This window comes from Macaca nemestrina, chromosome 11 (genome assembly GCF_043159975.1).
Source record: "Macaca nemestrina isolate mMacNem1 chromosome 11, mMacNem.hap1, whole genome shotgun sequence".
Taxonomy (NCBI): domain Eukaryota; kingdom Metazoa; phylum Chordata; class Mammalia; order Primates; family Cercopithecidae; genus Macaca; species Macaca nemestrina.
Window position 1 is genome coordinate 129,014,302 of NC_092135.1, and position 17,587 is coordinate 129,031,888.

At 47.5% G+C, this 17,587-nt stretch overlaps 1 protein-coding gene across 3 annotated transcripts in view; it reads right to left on the bottom strand.

The window, feature by feature from the left end:
* Positions 1 to 17,587, bottom strand: part of LOC105473944 (G protein-coupled receptor 55) — a 49,263-nt gene that overhangs the window by 11,030 nt on the left and 20,646 nt on the right. The window contains exon 1 of one of the 3 annotated variants that reach the window (XM_011728188.3): positions 10,108 to 10,982. The exons of 1 other annotated variant lie outside the window; for it this stretch is intronic. The gene's annotated coding sequence lies outside the window, so the exon portion shown is untranslated. Of the gene's footprint in view, positions 1 to 10,107; positions 10,983 to 17,587 lie in introns of those variants that run through there. One more of the 3 variants, XM_011728182.3, reaches the window with a different exon arrangement.

A 17,587-nucleotide genomic window follows, 5' to 3' on the forward strand; every position in this document is an offset into this window, starting at 1 on the left:
CAGTGGAGACACTCTCAGTTTCCATCCCAGCAGCACCATCTGTGGAGTGCTGCCTTTCTACCATCCACAGCAGGGATGGGTGGGCACCTTCACCTCCTAGAGGACTGGAATGGGGCAGTCCCAGCCTCCTCCAGAAGGAAATAGCATTGAGTGAGCAAAGATCATGGGTCAAGCAAATAGCATCTGTGAATGGAGTGAAAGGACCCCAAACCATTGTGAGTCAGCAGCAGCACGGTGGCTGAGAGGTGGAGCTGAATCGAACCGTGGAGTAAATGAGACAACACAGGAGATGAAGCTCCATGTTTCATGCAAAAGCTATGGAGAGAGCCACTCCCAGGGGCCCTGCTGACACCTCTGAATGTCCCGCTGACATGTTTAAATGTCACCAAGACAGAACCTCCCAAACATCCATGAATAAACAAACCAAGTAATTAACACCAGAAGAGGCTTGAGGGAGAAGATCTGGGTGCAAGAATTTCGTATCCAACAGGTGTTCCTGCATAAAGAGTGCAAAAAGCAAGTCTCAGGTGGATGCGGCCTCTAGAAAAATAATCACCCCAAAACTTTAGGCCTCCAAGAGATCATTACTGAGAAGAGTGTAAGGATGAAAACATCAAGATAGAAAAGCTTGGAACTGAGCATTGAATTGAAAGCAGGAAACTGTGGAAAGAGACATAAGGTATGATGAATATAGTTACAGATTTAAAATTAAAAGAAAAAAACCAGAAGAGTCTGGCCTAGTGACTCACACCTGTAATCCCAGCAATTTGGGAGGCCAAGGTTGAAGGATCACTCGAGCCCAGGAGTTTGAGACCAGCCTGGGCAGCATAGTGAAACCTCATCTCTCCAAAAAAAAAAAAAATTTTTTTTTTAAATTAGTAGGGTGTGGTGGCTCGTCCCTGTGGTCCCCAACTATTTGTGAGGCTGTGTGGGAGGATCGCTTGAGCCCAGGAGTTTGAGACCCACCTGGGCAAAATAGTGAAATCCCATCTCTACAAAAAAAAAAAATTAGTAGGGCGTGGTGGCTCGTGCCTGTGGTCCCCAACCATTTGGGTGGCTGTGTGGGAGGATTGCTTGAGCCCAGGAATTTGAGGCTGCAGTGAGCCATGATCATGCCACTGCACTCCAGCCTGGGTGACAGAGTCAGACCTTCTCTCTAAGAAAAAAAAAAGAGATGATCTGTGTCCCTAGAAAGAGACAAGTCTTAATATTGTGGATAAATTAACAAAGCAGGAAGAATGTTCTTGTGTTGTAGGGGTGGGGACAATGGAGGGTAATAGTAAGTGCCTGGGGTGAAGCAAAAGGCTCTATTGCTAATATTTCTGTTCTGTTTATTTTTTTACTTCAATAATTACAGGAATATGTGTCAGATTCTTGAGAACCTTAAAGTAACCACTATTAAAAATATGATGCCTACCTTCAAAATTACTAAAGAAGATGAAAAGAAACAAAATCGACTACATAGCAAAGGAGTGAATATAACAGGAAAAGAAACAGCATAGAAATTACAATAATAAGTGCAAAAAAATCAAATTTTACTAACATTCTCAATTAAAAAATAAAATATAACTGTTTGCTCTTATGAAGAGTACACTTAAATGACACAGAAATGTTCCACATAAAAGTCCTGTGACGATGGAACAGACAAATACAAACAAAAAGAAAGACAGGGAGGTAATATTCATAACTAGACTTGTAGAATTGCAGGACAAAATTGCTCATCAGGATTAAGAAGCTTATTTTTATAGAATAAAATAAAAACTCAATTGTGAGGGCAAATGTAGTAATCTTATACACCAAATGGTGGTATACAAAAGTACATCAGGTACAATTCTTAGAATTCAAGGAGCCATTGGTAAAAACAAATTGCAGTGTCAGATTTTCATATACTGTAGATTAGAACAAATATAAATTAGGACATAGAATTATATAAATAATATGATTAATACAGTTTAATTAATGACTCTTGGGTTTGGTTTTAAACAAATAGATAATCCATTTTTTTTCTCAAACAGCTAAAAAACATTTGCTAAAAATGAATTATCTACCTTACAAGAGCAAAACCATCTGTTAAAAAAAATACAGAAATTATTTTGGCTGTACTCTCTGACTGCATACAAAGACCTAGAAAATAAAAATACAGCCCACCCGGGTGCGGTGGCTCATGCCTGTAATCCCAGCACTTTGGGAGGCAAAGGAGGGAGGACTGCTTGAACCCAGGAGTTTGAGATCAACCTCACAACACAGTGAAACCTCTGTCTCTACAAAATTTTTTTTAAAAAATTAGCTGGGCAGATCACAAGGCCAGGAGATCGAGACCATCCCAGCTAACATGGTGAAACCCTGTCTCTACTAAAAATACAAAAAAAAAAAAAAAAAATTAGCTGGGCGTGGTGGCAGACGCCTGTAGTCCCAACTACTCGGGAGGCTGAGGCAGGAGAATGGCATGAACCCGGGAGGCAGGCGACAGAGCGAGACTCCGTCTCAAAAAAAAAAAAATTAGCTGGGTATGGTGGCTTGTGCCTATATAGTCCCAGCTACTCAGAGGCAGAGGTTAAGGCAAGGGGATGGCTTGAGCCCAGGAGGTCGAGGCTGCAGTGACCTGTGATCATGCCACTGCACTCTAGCCTGGGCAACAAAGTAAGACTCTGTTTATATAAACTCTGTCTCAAAATAATAATAATAATAATAATAATAATAATAACAATGGCTATTTAAAAATAAAGTGAGAACTACAAAACCAAACACATGGGAAGAATAGCAAGACCTTTTTGGATTGGTTGTTTAAAAAAAAAAAAAAATTCACAGGATACAGCCAAAAACTATTCTCAGAGATAAATACATTGCCCTAACTGCTTTAATTTTCTTTAAGGAAACTAAATAAATGAATTAAGCACTTAACTTGAGCATTTAGGGAAAAAGCGTCTTAGGGAAATCAGGAAAAAGTATAAAGATAAAAGCAGAAATAAATAAATTAGAAAAGAAAAAATATCAGAACCGACACATTTAATAGGTGGTTCCTTTGGAGCAGAAGCAATAAACGAAGCAATACCTATATCTCTAATAAACGAAGCAATACCTATATCTCTAATAAATGAAGCAATACCTATATCTCTAACAACTATGATCAAGAAGAAAGGACTCAAACGGTCATAACTAGAAATAAGAAAGAAGACATTAAGCTTAGTTAGAGAGGAGAGCAAAAACAGCAAGAAAATGCATTATTACTTGTGTGTTGATCTGTTTAAAAACCTTGATGTAGTTGTTGATTTGGGGGCAAAAAAAAATAATTTACCACCATCTATACAAGGTTTGGCCCAAGAGCAAATAGAAGTGTTGACTAGACCAACATCCATAAAAGAAACTGAAAATATTATCAAAGAATTACTCTTAAAATAGGCTTTAGCTTATTTCAAATTTTCAAGCAACAGATAATCCCTGTACCCCATAAAGTATTTCAGAACTTAGTATTAACGAATTTCTATTAAACTAACTTATCCAAATATCAAAACTCAGCACAAGAGACAAAGTTGCTCAAAATACAATTATGAATATATATGCAAACATTCTAATTAAAATATTACTAGATGGAATTCAGTACATTAAAATTATAAATCATCATGACAAATCAGATTTACTATAGAAATATAAGATAGTTTCAGTGTTAGGAAATCAATTAATGTCTTGTATCACATCTTTAAAGCAAAAATAAAAAGTAATCCAATTGTACAGTTTGTCAGAGTTATTTAACTAACGGAATAGGGAAGTACTTCTTACAAAGAGTACATTGCTCACACCAATGGCAACTTTGTATTTAATGGTAAAATAATAAGGACATTCTTGTTGAAATCAGACATTTGCTAACACCCAGAAATCTCAAGACTATACACTAACACATTTAACAGAAACAAGAATAAATGAGGCATTCCCCAAAATATCAATAATACAAAGAGAAGGCTTAGTTAAGAAATTATGTTAAGACTGTCAGTTAACAATTTGGCAGTAAAACCAACTTAGAGTCTCATCTTAAACGGCATCTCAAAAGAAATTCCAAATTCATTAAGGAATTACATTTCAAGACAATCAAACCGTAGAAAAACTAGATGAAAATTTAATAAACAACTTATAAAATCACTAAGGGAAAAAGCTCTTTGTCAACTTAGTATAACTGAAAATCAAAGTAAAAGAAAATAAACAGGACAGGTTTGACGGCGCAAAAAAAATGTCTTTTTGCTAAAAAGTCTTAACATCAAATAATATACTCGAAGAAACAAAACACAACCAATGTTAGATAAATGACGTTCTTTCTCTGTGAAGAGAATATTAAAATGAATAATATCAAGACCAACAGTAGATGAATAAGCCAATGACACAGGCAGTTCCCAGAAGAGGGTTTACGAAGAGATAACATTTTTGCTTATCAAATTTAACAAAGAATTTGGCAAGGGTTCTGTGAAGCTAGTCACCAATATGCTGGTAAGCGTACAAATTAGCACACAACTTTTGGGATCTGATAATTTCTATTACAAGCCATGAAAATCATATGACTTTAATCCAGTGATTCTGAGAATTCACCTTAAGTAAATTATATGAAAGAAGAAAAATTGTGTACAAAAATATGTCCACCTTAGCATTTTTTTTTCTTCTTCTTCTTCTTCGCCTCAATGTATTACCACATTATTTTTTTCTAATAGTAAAAAATACATACACATTTAAATGCCAACAAGAGGTTAATTTCACTGTGGTAAATTTACTCAATGGAAAAATGTTCTGTCTGACTGTTATGTTTATGCTGATTATGTTCAGTAAAAACCCCACAAACTGTAGAATTAGACACATTGAGAATGATTTCAACTGTGATTAAAATTACAAAAACCCACGCATAGAGGGGCAAACAAAAAACCTAAAAAAAGATTTCTACATCCCATCCAGTGGTTGCATTCTAGCAGTTGGATGGTGGGTGATTTTTAAATCTTTTGCCTTTATCTCTCTCGTCTTTTTGGTGTGTTTTTCTAATTAATTAATGATAATATGAAAACCTGAGATCATATATATATATATATATATATATATATATATATATATATATATATATAATGTTTAGTGGGGAAAAAGGAGACCAGTAAGGATAGCTTTCAATTTTTTCCTTCTATATCAGAGAAACAACTTGCGGTCTGGGTTTGTGTTTGAGGCATGGCAGGGTGCAAGGTTTACACAAAATTAAAAGATACGCATTGAATTCACCAAAGCTCAGCTGATAAGGCATGACCTTTCAGGTTCAGAGATGAGCATTTCAAGATGGGGCTGGGAACGAAGCATGAAGTGAGACAGAGATGTGGAAGTGTCAAGTGAGATAGCAAGTCCCACCCAAGTGATGGGAGAACAGCAACAAGAACCTGATTCATGATTAAAAAAAAAAAAAAAAATTGAAAACCAAGTTTCCTCTGTTCACAGGTCAGCCATCACATCATAAAAATGTGTATTACATAAAGACTAAAAGATGACATAAAAGAGACAAAATGCCAGCTTCACAGTGAAGAGTAGATGAAGATGAGAAAAGAGGTTTAAAATAGAATCCCCCCAAAGCTTGGCTAGCTATCAGTAGAGTCAAGAAGTTAAAAATGTAAATATTTTCCAAATTGAATATTTAGGTTAAATTACCTTGTTTCTCTTAACGGGACAAAAGGAAGAGAAGATTCACAGTAGAAACCGAAAATGAAAAAACTGTAATATCACAATATAGAACACAGAGGGGCAACCTCACAGAGGCTTATGCAAATATTATCAACAATTATTAATACTCCCTATATTAATCTATTAAAAACCAACCATCAATTAAAAAAAACAAAATTCAATCATCTCTGGTCAAGGAAAAGCACCAAGAAAATGAAAAGACACAGACAGAGTAAAATGATAGCATAATCTTTGGTTTATCAGGCACATTTTGTGCTAGAAAGGAAGGGAATAGGACAAATTTTTTTTAGTAAAAAGAATTGAGAAAGCAACATGGAGACTCCACAGGAGTGAAAGTTACAATAAATAATGAAAACATAAAACACTCAATTTCTGTTCCAATTAGCACAGCAAAAAAGTACATAATGGGACCATGCAGGAAATGCAGAAGAAATTTAAAAAAAATGGAAATATAGTGTAGCTGGAGCCCTTAGTGCCCCTCCTGTAGAATATCCATGATCAAATAGACAGAGAAATTAGAGCTCTGAACAACCCAATTAATAAGGTGGACTGGCAGATCAGGGAGAAGTACATGGTAAATCAAGGGTCTTTGCTCTCTTTAGAAGAATAGACAGGGTCTTTCACAAAATTTATCCCGTTCCCAAGCACAGGCAAGTCCTCCACAGCAATGGCGATTTTACACTCATTCTTAGACCACAAAGGAAATAGCTGTTTGTTGGTCCTGAACACTTAGCTGCAGCGCCATGATATTAATATTTAATAGGCATTTCTATGCATTCTCTTACACAGCCTCTTAACGTGTGAGTTAGAGACAAAATCAGACATACGTTGCTGAAATATTGGAAAGAAACAATATTTATACACAAAACACAAATGCAGTCACCACTTAAATGAAAGTGGGAATTCCTAAGTGTTCTTTTGAACAGGAAAGGGAGAAACGAGGCGAGCCAATGCTACACGCAGAGGTCCTGGAAGTGGAGTGGAAGTGACCATGGCCATTGCACTGCTCTGATCACCCTGGGACCCAAGGCTGTCTGTCCGCACGGGCTGAACTCGGAGCGGGTAGGGAACCACAGCATGGGAGAAGACGCGGAAAGGCCTAGAGATACTCCTAATCCCTAGAAGGAAAGACACAAGGGCATCCATCCTCCAGTGCTCGTGACGTGTTCCACCACAAGACTTCACGGGTCAGAAAAGGAATGGGTTCCAAATGCTGCAGAAAGCAAACCTATCTCACAGCCAGAGTGTCCGAGAGTAGACAAAGCAAAGCGGCCTCATCATGTGGTGGACTCTCTGTTACCAGAGGTATGCAAGCAAAGGCAAGGTGAGGTGCTTATCCAGAGTGCTGTAGAGAGAATTCATACATACAGCAGTGTCTTACTGAAGGGTGTTTTTGTTTGTTGATATTTAACCCTGAAGTAGACTCTTCTTTCAATATAAGGCTGTTTTCCAATGTTTGGTGAAAAGGAGAGAAAGTATGTCGAGTGTGGAAAGGGACTGGGGTGGAGCGCAGAGGCCTTGCTTCTCCTCCTGGCTCCCTCTGCTTGGGGGGCTCCACCTCATTTCTTCCATCCTTAAGGTCCTGCTCAGCCCCCGAGCCCAGAGCCCTGGCCTCACTGTGCTAGCTCGTTTGTTTGTTTGCTTGCTTGTTTGTTTGAGTTAGGGTCTTGCGTTGTCACCCAGGCTGGAGTGCAGTGGCACAATCAAGGCTCACTGCAACCTCAACTTCCCAGGCTTGAGCAACCCTCCCACCTCAGCCCTCCAAGTAGCTGGGACTACAGCATCACCACACTCAACTAATTTTTACTTTCTTTTATTTTATTTATTTATTTATTTATTTATTTATTTATTTATTTATTTATTTTTGAGATGAAGTTTCCTTCTTGTTGCCCAAGCTGGAGTGCAATGGTGCAATCTTGGCTCACTGCAGCCTCTGCCTCCTGGGTTCAAGTGATTCACCTGCCTCAGGCTCCTGAGTAGCTGGGATTACAGGCATGTGCCAGGCCTGGCTAATTTTGTATTTTTAGTAGAGACGGGGTTTCTCTATGTTGGTCAGACTGGTCTCGAACTTCCAACCTCAGGTGATCCACCTGCCTCCCAAAGTGCTGGGATTACAGGCGTGAACCACTGCGCCTGGCCTAATATTTTATTTTTTGTAGAGACAAGGTCTCACTGTGTTGCCCAGGCTGGTCTCAAACTTCTGGGCTCAAGCAGTCCTCTCACCTCTGCCTCCCAAACTGCTGGGATCACAGGCGTGAGCCCGAGCGCCCGGCCTGCGCTGGCTCTTAACTGCTGACTCTCTACATTCTGCAGCTGGGATTCCCACAACTGCCAGTGGTCCACGGTACCCTCATCTGCCCACACCTTCAAGGATCCAGCGTCCCACTTGCGGCAGCCTCAGGTGCCTGCACAGCTGAGGCCTCGAAACCCTCGAAACACCAGACCTACCTTTCTTCTTTCGGTGGCCTGGACTTTCCAGAGAACGCAAGCAACAAGAAGATCACCACCCTAAGGAGGTTTGCGGCTGAGAAGGTGGCCCTTCCTGCAGGTGCCAGGCTGTCATCTGCACAGAGCATTGTAGCGTGAACCACCTCAGAGATGGCAGGGCCAGAGCCTCAAAAATCAGCATTGGCACAGCCACAGGGATGGATTTGAGGAGCCCTGGAACGCTCCCCCAAAAATACCACAGTTAGAATACACAGCGTATCCACCACTAACACCATAGTGTAAATAAAGTCATCCACCTGTGCCTGAGCTAGGCGTCTGGGGGCCATGATGCAAGAAGGAACAGGACACAGAGGGGACAGAGCACATGACCGCAATCTGCCGAATGCCTGAATGTTGCTGAAGCTTGGGCGGGGGTGTTGGAGTGGGGCTGGGAGAGTGAAGGGGCCGGCTTGGGGACATGAGAGGTGGTCAGCAGTGTGCTCAGTGCTCTACGACAGGAACTGAGGACACTCCTGGGAGGCTGCCCTAATTATGCCCATTTTACAGATAAGGACAGTGAGGCTCAGAGATGCTAAAGAGTCTACCCAAGGTCCAACAGGCCATGAGGGACCCGCTGGAACTCATGTTCTGAGTCTCTCCTCCTCCCTCACCTTGGCCCCCATCAGCATCACCAGCAAGAGCATCTGGGATCCAGGAGCTGCCAAGCCCCCTCCTCACTTATTTGCATGCTCATGCTCCTCTTTCCCCTTGAACTTTCTCCTCCACTGCTGAAAATCCCACCTCTTCCTTCAAATGCCCATTTTCCGGATTCACTCACGTCATCCGATATGGTTTTCCCAGTGCCGTCCTGAGGGGGCACCATGAAGAGTCCTCAGTGTATCCCAGGTGGAGCGTGTCCCTGCTGTCCTGCAGCAACCCCAGGACCAGGACCACGTCCCCTTCACCTTTATCGCTGAGCCTCACATACTGTTTGCCCTTGGGAAGGTCTTATTGCATGAAAGAGGGGATGAAGAAATGACGGAACAAATGGCCGGGTCTGCTGCAGCTCCACAGTCACTGGTGCTCCCTTTGGAGCTGGGACAGCTGCTCAGAACCAAAGGCAAACCCTGCCTTCCACAGAGCTGTGCGTGGCACTTTGCTCTGCCCTGTCCTCTCATCCCCATCGCCTCGGGCAGCACAAAGCCCAGGTGAGGCCAGGCCAGCCAGATATGTCCTGACTTTGTGTTCTCGCTTGCAGGGAAGAATCTAGAATTTTCGGGGTTCTAAGTGCTGCTGTGTCTTCCTGCCCAGCCTTTCTAAGAGACACTTGGCTAGGGTTCGAGAACAATGCAGCTATAATATAGGATAGCAGCCAGCGCGCCCCTCCCCATCATTTACTCCCCGTGAGGAAGAAACTGTGTATTGCCTCATTCCCCAGAGAGGTAAATGGAGGCTAGAGAAATTAAGCAGCTGGTGAGTGGGTGAGGCTGGGCTCCTAGGCTCTTTCTGGCCCCCAATAAGCACTTGTTCAGGGCTGCAGGATGATCCCTGAGACAGTGTCATCTCTGGCGCTTGGTGGTTTCCCAACAAGATTCCGGGGAATGGGCAGCAGGCTTGGTGGAGGGCCGTGGCAAGTGAGCTACACACCCCAGGGAAGGCTCCCAGGCTGCCTGTGGGGAGGTTTCCCCACCCGACATGATGCTGCAACCCTGACTCAGATCAGGAGGAAGTTGAGGGTTCGTAGAAAAATGTCACGCGTAATCGGGGACAAACCAGGTCTGCCTGCCGCTGCTACTGTCACGGAGGCTGCCTGGAGGCCACCGCTGCCCTGACACCTGGGACTGCTTGCTGCATCGGGGCAGGTGTGCACAAAGCCCAGGCCCACACGAGCCCCTGATCTTAGGAGAGTTACCTGCAGTCCACAAGAGCAAAGTCAGGTTAGAGGCTGCATGCCTCAGTTTCTCTAAATGGCCCAGAGGCTGTTACCTGTTGGTGGTCCGGTGTGGCGGAGAGGGCTGAGATGTCATTTCTCCTCCAGGCCTGGCTGCCGGCCTGCTCTGGGGAGAGTCACTTCCCCTCTCTGGGTCTCAACTTCCTTGTGAGTGAAATAAAGGGGTGGGACCAGATGCTCTGAGTGGCTCCTGTGACACCCTGTCTGGCCTAGGGGCTCTTGCTCAGGGGTCTACAGAGGGGCTGCATGGAACTAGAGTGTGGACATGGGGAGCAGATTCCAGGAGGAGGGTCTACACTCTCCTGCCCTCTTAGAAGATCTGCACGCCCATCCCGCAGCTGCCAAAAAACAAAACAAAAAACCAAAAAGCCCAAAATCACACTGCGTGTGTCAAGACCTGGGAAGCCTCTGGAAGAGGAAGGCTCTCACACACCGCAGATGCTCTAACAGGAGCACAGCACAGGAGCAGCCATTCTCAGCACCTGACAAGGGCCGTCGTGACTTCCAGCACTTCGGGGGTTTAGGATTTGAAACTGCTGCCCACAGAAAGGAAAGGAAGGTGGTGCTGTTTAGGACTTGCATGCCCAGCCTCGGAGGAGACCTCAGCTTCCACGTGTGTCTGCAAGAATGGTCAGTGGGGTCCCACAGGTTCCCCAGCCTCGGCTTCTCTGTCCCAGGTCTGCACAGAGATTTGGGGCAGCCTTGGGCCTGTGGCCTCCTAGGGCCCTGCAAGCAGAGATTTCCCTGGCATCTCCCACCTTCAGGGCTGGGAGGGCTGAGACTCACCCGTGGGCTTGGGTGGCTATTAGCTGAGAGCCCTCATAGATTCCAGCCCATCAGGAAAGTCTGGACTGAAGTCTACCCCGGTAGATGCAGCTGCCGCGCCCTGGAGGTGTTGGGAGGCCCTGTCGGGCGACCAAAGCACAAGCAATTTTTAAAAGCCATGCATGCTGGGACTTTCAGGTGTCTACAGGAATAGAAACTACTCCTGGGTTTTTTGGGTGATTCATCCAACACATGGGTCCCCTCTGTAAATACGAGCTTGCAAGTCACTGCAGGGGAACCACCTGGCCCTCTGGAGCCGGGTCTTCCCACTGTCTGGTAAAGAGGTTGACGGAACCATGACAGCTTTCAAGCTCTCACCTGGGCTTGTGCAATGGGTTGTGCCAAGTCCACTCCCTGCTCCAGGCCATGGAGCCCCAAGCTGGCCTGCGTGCCAAGATAGGGCACTGGGCAGTCCTGCCCCAAGCGAGGCCCCCCTATAGGGCCCCCAGCCCAATCTAAGCCAAAGGCTGGCTACTGGGCAAGGTGGGGCAGCCAGGCCCGCACCCTGGGTGCAGGAGGGGGCCAGGAGCCTGTCGGGACAGCAGCAGGGAGGAGACACACAGGTGTCTGGCACCCACCTCAATACCCAGAGCCTGCCATGTGAGGCCCCAGGAAGGGGTCCACACTGAGCGGCCTGCAGGGAGCAGTGTCTCTGCTCAGCCCCTCCTCAAAGGGATCCTTGTCTACTTCCCATTCTGGCTACCTTTTGGCTACCTTCTTTTTTTTTTTTTTTTTTTTTTTTTTTTTTTTTGTGATGGAGTTTTGCTCTGTTGCCCAAGCTGGAGTGCAGTGGCGCGATCTCAGCTCACTGCAACCTCCACCTCCCGGGTTTAAGCAATGTTCCTGCCTCAGCCTCCTGAGTAGCTGTGATTACAGGCTTGCGCCACCATGCCCGACTAATTTTTTTTGTATTTTTAGTAGAGACAGAGTTCCACCATGTTGGTCAGGCTGGTCTCAAACTCCTGACCTCATGATCCACCCACCTCGGCCTCCCAAAGTGTTAGGATTACAGGCGTAAGCCACTGCTCCCGGCCCTGGCTACCTTCTTTTAATAAATGAGTATTTCTATTTTATTGCTGTTGCTTGTTATTTACGTTTTTGAAAACATGCACATGATTCAAATACATATGTAAAAATATATAGGAAAATATCTGTCCCACTCCTAAATCCAGCTGTCACCTCTCCCCCAACCAGGGCACCACTGTCAAGTTTCTTCCAGAGTTTCTGTGCCCCATGTACATATGAGTTCTTATTTTCTCCCGCTTTTGGCACAAAAGCTAGAGTACTACATGAGCTGCTCTGCAGTACCTCCCTCTCCTGTGGGTATCCCTTGGATACCTTGGGGGATGTCCAAGGTGTATGGGGGATCCCTTGCCAAGGTACGTGTGTCCAGAGAGACTCAAAAAGTTTGAGCTCCTAAGAGCCAGGCTAGGCAGGGACTCGCCCAAGGCCCCACCCTACAGCTCAGGTCTGTCCATCCGGATTTTCCCCTCCCCTTGTCACAGCCCTGAGGAGTCATAAATAGGATGAACTTTCTCAGAAAATTTCCCTTAAGCCTCCTGAAACTTCTCACCCTAGTCCTGCCCACCCTCTCACCATCCAGAATGACTTGGAGGTTTTGGGAGCCTGGACGGGTCCCTGCCTGTCTTCCAGACTGGGAACCCCGAGTTGGGGAGTTTGGGGGCACACACCTTCGACTTCACCAGTGGGGGAGCTTCGGAGCTTCAGGAACCAGCTTCTTCTAGGGCAAGGAACAAGTGAATCTGACTGTGTTTACCAAAGAGCGGGTCCAGGATAGCCGGGCGCTCACCACATCCTCCCCTGACGCTGGTGAAATTCGCTCCTTCAGCAGCCAGAGGCCTGGCCCTGCCCTTGTGGGACATTCCTTCCCTCCAGGGAGGAAACCTGCCCACCAGGGGCTTTGCAGGGGAACCAGTTGGCCCAGGGCTGTGCAAGAAGTGCCCCTGAGCCTGCCCCAGAGAGCTGGTCAGGGAGCAGGGGCAGGAACAAGAGCTGAACCCTCAGAGACACGGGGAAGGAGGAGGACGCTGGAGGAGGGCAGCTCAGGTGCAGGCATGGGCAGGAGGGACATGGTGTTGGCGAGGGCCCGGGCACCCTCTGCACCCCGGGTAAGAGGGGAATGGCAGAAGCCGAGGCTGGAAGCTGGCCAGGCAGGAACCAGGGGCATGGGCCACCCCAGGTCCCAGGCAACACATGCTTGGCACAGGAGCAGTATGTGACAGACCCACTGGGGCGGCAGGGGTTGGGTTGGGATGAGGGCACCAGCAGCAATAAGAAGGAATGAGGGCAGGAGTAGGGGCATCAGGGTGTCTGAAAGAAGGGTCCAGGGCATCTGAGGCAGCCAGACTCTGAAGATAGCCTCCGAAAGTCTCCAGCCACCACTCCCCACAAAGCAACTCTGTCAACTTGGGCTGGTTGCCTAACCTCTCTGAGCCCATTTCCCCAGCCGCAAATTGGAGTTACACATCCATTCAATCAAAAAATGTTTGTGGATCATCTCCTGGGGACCAGGCAGTGGTGCTGAAGAAGACAACAGTACCTGTCTCAGAAAACGTTGTTTTAGGAGTCGGCACGGTAACAGGGGTAAGCGCACCCAGGAAGTGCCTGGTACTCAAGCGGTGACTGAGGCCCGAATTCCTCATTGATTTATGCCTGCCTTTGTCTCCCCTACTGGATCTATTTGAAGGAGAAAAAAAAAAAAAAGGAGTAACATTGATAATGGGACCCTCATGACCCAAGGAAAAATCAGAGGAAGCCCCAACAGAGAGAGGAAGGCAGGGGAACTTAGGAAGGAGAGGCCAAGAGAGGAAGATGAGCAGCACCTGTCCCCCGCCCTCTGCTCCAATCCTCCAGGTGTGACCTGGAGACAGACACAAAGGGTTGAGCTCCAAGAGCTGGGCTAGGCAGGGACTTGCCCCAGGCCCCACCCTATGTCTCCCATCTGCTCTCTCCCCTCCCATTCTGTCGGGAACACTTCTGTTCCCAAGCCCCACTTATTTTATTTTATTTTTTGTAAAAATAGAGATGGGGTTTCGCCATGTTGCCCAGACTGGTCTCGGACTCCTGGACTCAAGCAACCCCTGACCCCGGCCTCCCAAAGTGCTGGGATTACAGGTGTGAACCACCACATCCGACCACCAAGCCCCACTTATACATTGAGCCCGGATGACTCCCCTGCACAGTCAGCTGGGTGCCACACCACACAAAGCCCGTTTCTGGAGCCTTTGCCAAGTCCCTGAGGACTGACACCCTGCCCCCTAGGTGCCCACAAAGACAGGAAGGTGCGTGTTCCCAAACCCCCCAACTCGGGGCCCTGATAATCCCCTTTAGCAATTGAAGATATCTGGCCTCTTTGAAAGTGGTGGCTGAGGTCAATGACTGCCAGGGGAATTCAGGAACCTACTGAACACAGGGGGCAGCCCACGGTGTGCAGCTGCTGGGCAGCCTGGCAGGCCCTCCAGAAAGCCCCCATCTCCAAGGGAGCTCTCAGCCACCTGGGGACTAGCCTGTAGCAGTGGGTAGCTGTCCCTCCTCAGGTTGGTCCAGAGGCCAAAGAAACTAGAACAACCTCCTTTTGTGTCCACCCTTAGTCCCCTCAGGCTTTCAGAACGGCCATAGAGGTGGTGGCTGGACTCAGGGGACTCAGGGCCTCTCTCCTTACAGGGCTTACCCCTTATCCAGGAGCAGCGGTCCCTGCACGGGCAGCATTCCCCACGCCCGGAAGCCAGCATCTCCAGGAGGCAGGGCTGGGGCTCCCTTGGCAGGGGGCAGTGGCAGCAGGGTGAGGCTCTGCTGTGGGGGTGGAGGATGCAGGATGCAGGGGCTGTGTCCGGTAGGAGAGGCATTACCAGGTCTTCCCCAAGATCTCAGTCCCCAAAGTTCTTGACTTCAGTTTCTGAGGTCACATCTGCTGTCACCCCAAAGCTTCCAGTGGCCACCCCAGAGGTGCTGGGTCAGGCTATGGTCACTTCCTTCCTCCCTCTCCTTGCCTCTATTGTCACCTGGGGTTAGGGTGCTTTCTTTGTCTACCTCTTCAACCCTCCTTTCCAGTGCTAACAGACTGGACTGCCCCCAGGGGCACAGGCCTCAGCATATGGGCTACCCATTTGGAGAGACCCCTCCCTGCACGGGCTGTTTCTCCACCTGCCCCTACAACACAAAAGGCTGACTGAGTGTGGCGACTTCTAACCCAGCCCTGGCTCAGGAATCACAAAACCTAGGTCTGCATCAGGGCCAGCACCTCGCTGCACCTCTCACCAAAAGCCGTGGAACGAGTACCAAGTACCGATTCCGGGTTTCTGGTTCCCGGCCTCTCTCCGACCCCAGCACAGCTGCTCTTTCTTCCCCACAAGGATGGGGGTTAGTTCCAGGGACCAAATGTGAGACGACCACCTCTGTGAACAGCACGCATATCCACTGAAAGCCCCAACCCAGAGCTCTTGGTCCCAGGGGAAGGAGGACACAGGTCAGAAGAACCAGGGACAGCCAGCCTGGCCCAGCCCAGGTGCTCAGCGAAACGCTTAGAGCCCGGCCGCCTCGCCCCGGAGGGCCCACTCCATGCTGGGGCCTGGGGTAACCTCTGGGCAGGAGTCAGTCTCCCCTCGGGAAGGTTAGCATCCGGGCGCCTGGAGGTGGCCCTGTCTGTTATACGGGGTGGGGTGAGGATCACCATCTGTTCTGGTTTGCCCAGGACGAACGGGGCTCCTGGGGGGCTCCGGACCTTCAGTGTTAAACCCGGATAGTCCCTAAGAGTGAAGAGCCGGTCACTGCAGGTCGGCAAGGGAGCTTTGGGAATTGAGCCCTCTCTTCAGTCAGGAGCTCCTGCCCTGGCTCCAGCCACCGAGGAAGGGCATTGTCCTTTGGGTTGGGCTTCCCTCACCCCACCCAGGACCCCTGCATTCTGCTGACTGTGCCTAGGGTGCCCAGAGCCTCTCTGGCTGCCAGGAGACACAAGAATTAACCCCTTCCTACCACCCGGACAAGTGACACACAAGCCCCTTCATGCCAGAGACACACAGGTCTCAGAGGAAACGCCTGGGGTGAGGGGCACTTTTCCTCTCCCTCAGAGATGGCTGGCAGGACCCCCGGCCTCAGCACTATCGTGACCACATTTCCAAGAAGAGGCTCCTGGCGCTGCGGTCAGACAAAGGGGCTGTGTGTTAGTTCAGGCTGCCTGGAACACATCAGAAAAGGGGCCCCCGTTTACACAGAGGCAGGCGCGTCTCAGGAACTAGAGTGTGTGGTCCCAGCCCGGCAGCCACTCCCAGCCCCAGTGCAGACCCCTGGATGAGGGGTCGAGGGAGCGAAGGCTGACGGGCTCCATGGACCTGTTTATTATTTTCTCCATCAGGAAGTCTTTCCTTCTGAAGCTCCTAGGGGGCCTTGAGTGAGTGACTTGCTTTGGCTGTAAAAGGGGTTTTGCCCAACTGCTTGAGTCCCAGGGTTTTGCACAATTGTGCTGTGTGTTGTGGTCTTCCCTCAGGCCTTCACAGGCTCACAGCTGGAACTGTGCGCACTCATCCAGATATCAACACGCACACACCCCCAGAGACTCGCATAGGCATGCTCTAGATGGATCATGGGGCAATTCGAAAGGAGATGCAGCCCTGGGCTCTGGGATTGGGCTGGGAGGACAGGGTTTCCATTTTGGACCGGAGGGTATGGAATACGAACACAGGGGAATGGAGATACAGGTTCAGTATCCTTTGTCAGAAACGCTTGGAAAAAGAAGTGTTTTGGATTTTGGATTTTTTGAGAGTTGGGATTTGCATTATACTTACTGGCTGAGCATCCTAAAACCAAAATCTGAAGTGCTCCAATGAGCATTTTCCTTGAGTGCATGTTGGTGCACAAAAAGTTTTAGATTTGGAGCATTTTTGATTTTGGATTTTTGGACTTTGGATGCCCACCTTGTATATACTGGGGAGTCATCAGTATCAGGATGATGGAGGAAGCTTGTGAAATAACATGCAGTGTGAGAAAATAAAGAGTGAACTCTGGGGAAGAGAATATTAAAGAGGTTGGCAGAGGGACTGGAACCCACAGAGGTGGAAAAGAGTTAGTCAGAGGTTGGAGAATTGCAAAAGCCAAAGGAAGATTCCAGACAAAGGCTGGCCAGTATGTGAAGGAGCCTTGAAGGTAAGCCAGTGGCCAGTACTGAATCTTGGCAGAGGAAACCAAGAACAATGATATGGTTTGGCTGTGTCCCCACCCAAATCTCATCTTGAATTGTAGTTCTCATAATCCCCACATGTCGTGGGAGGGACCTGGTGGGAGGTAATTGAATCGTGGGGGCTGTTACTCTCATCCTGTTCTCATGATAGTGAGTTCTCACGAGATCTGATGGTTTGATGGTTTTTTAAGGGGCTTTCCCCACTTTGCTCGGCACTTTTCTTATGATGCCATGTGAAGAAGGACATGTTTGCTTCCCCTTCCACCTGATTATAAGTTTCCTAAGGCCTCCCCAGCCATGCTGAACTGTGAGTCAATTAAACCTGTTTTCTTTATAAATTACCCAATCTTGGGTATGTGTTTATTAGCAGCATGGGAATGGACTGATACAAACATCCTGTTGGACAGCAGCAATGTCTATAGAGGTTCCTCCTGCAGGAGTGGCTCAAAGGGGACCAAGGAGAGTGTCCAATATGTAGATTTAGGCTCATGAAAGGT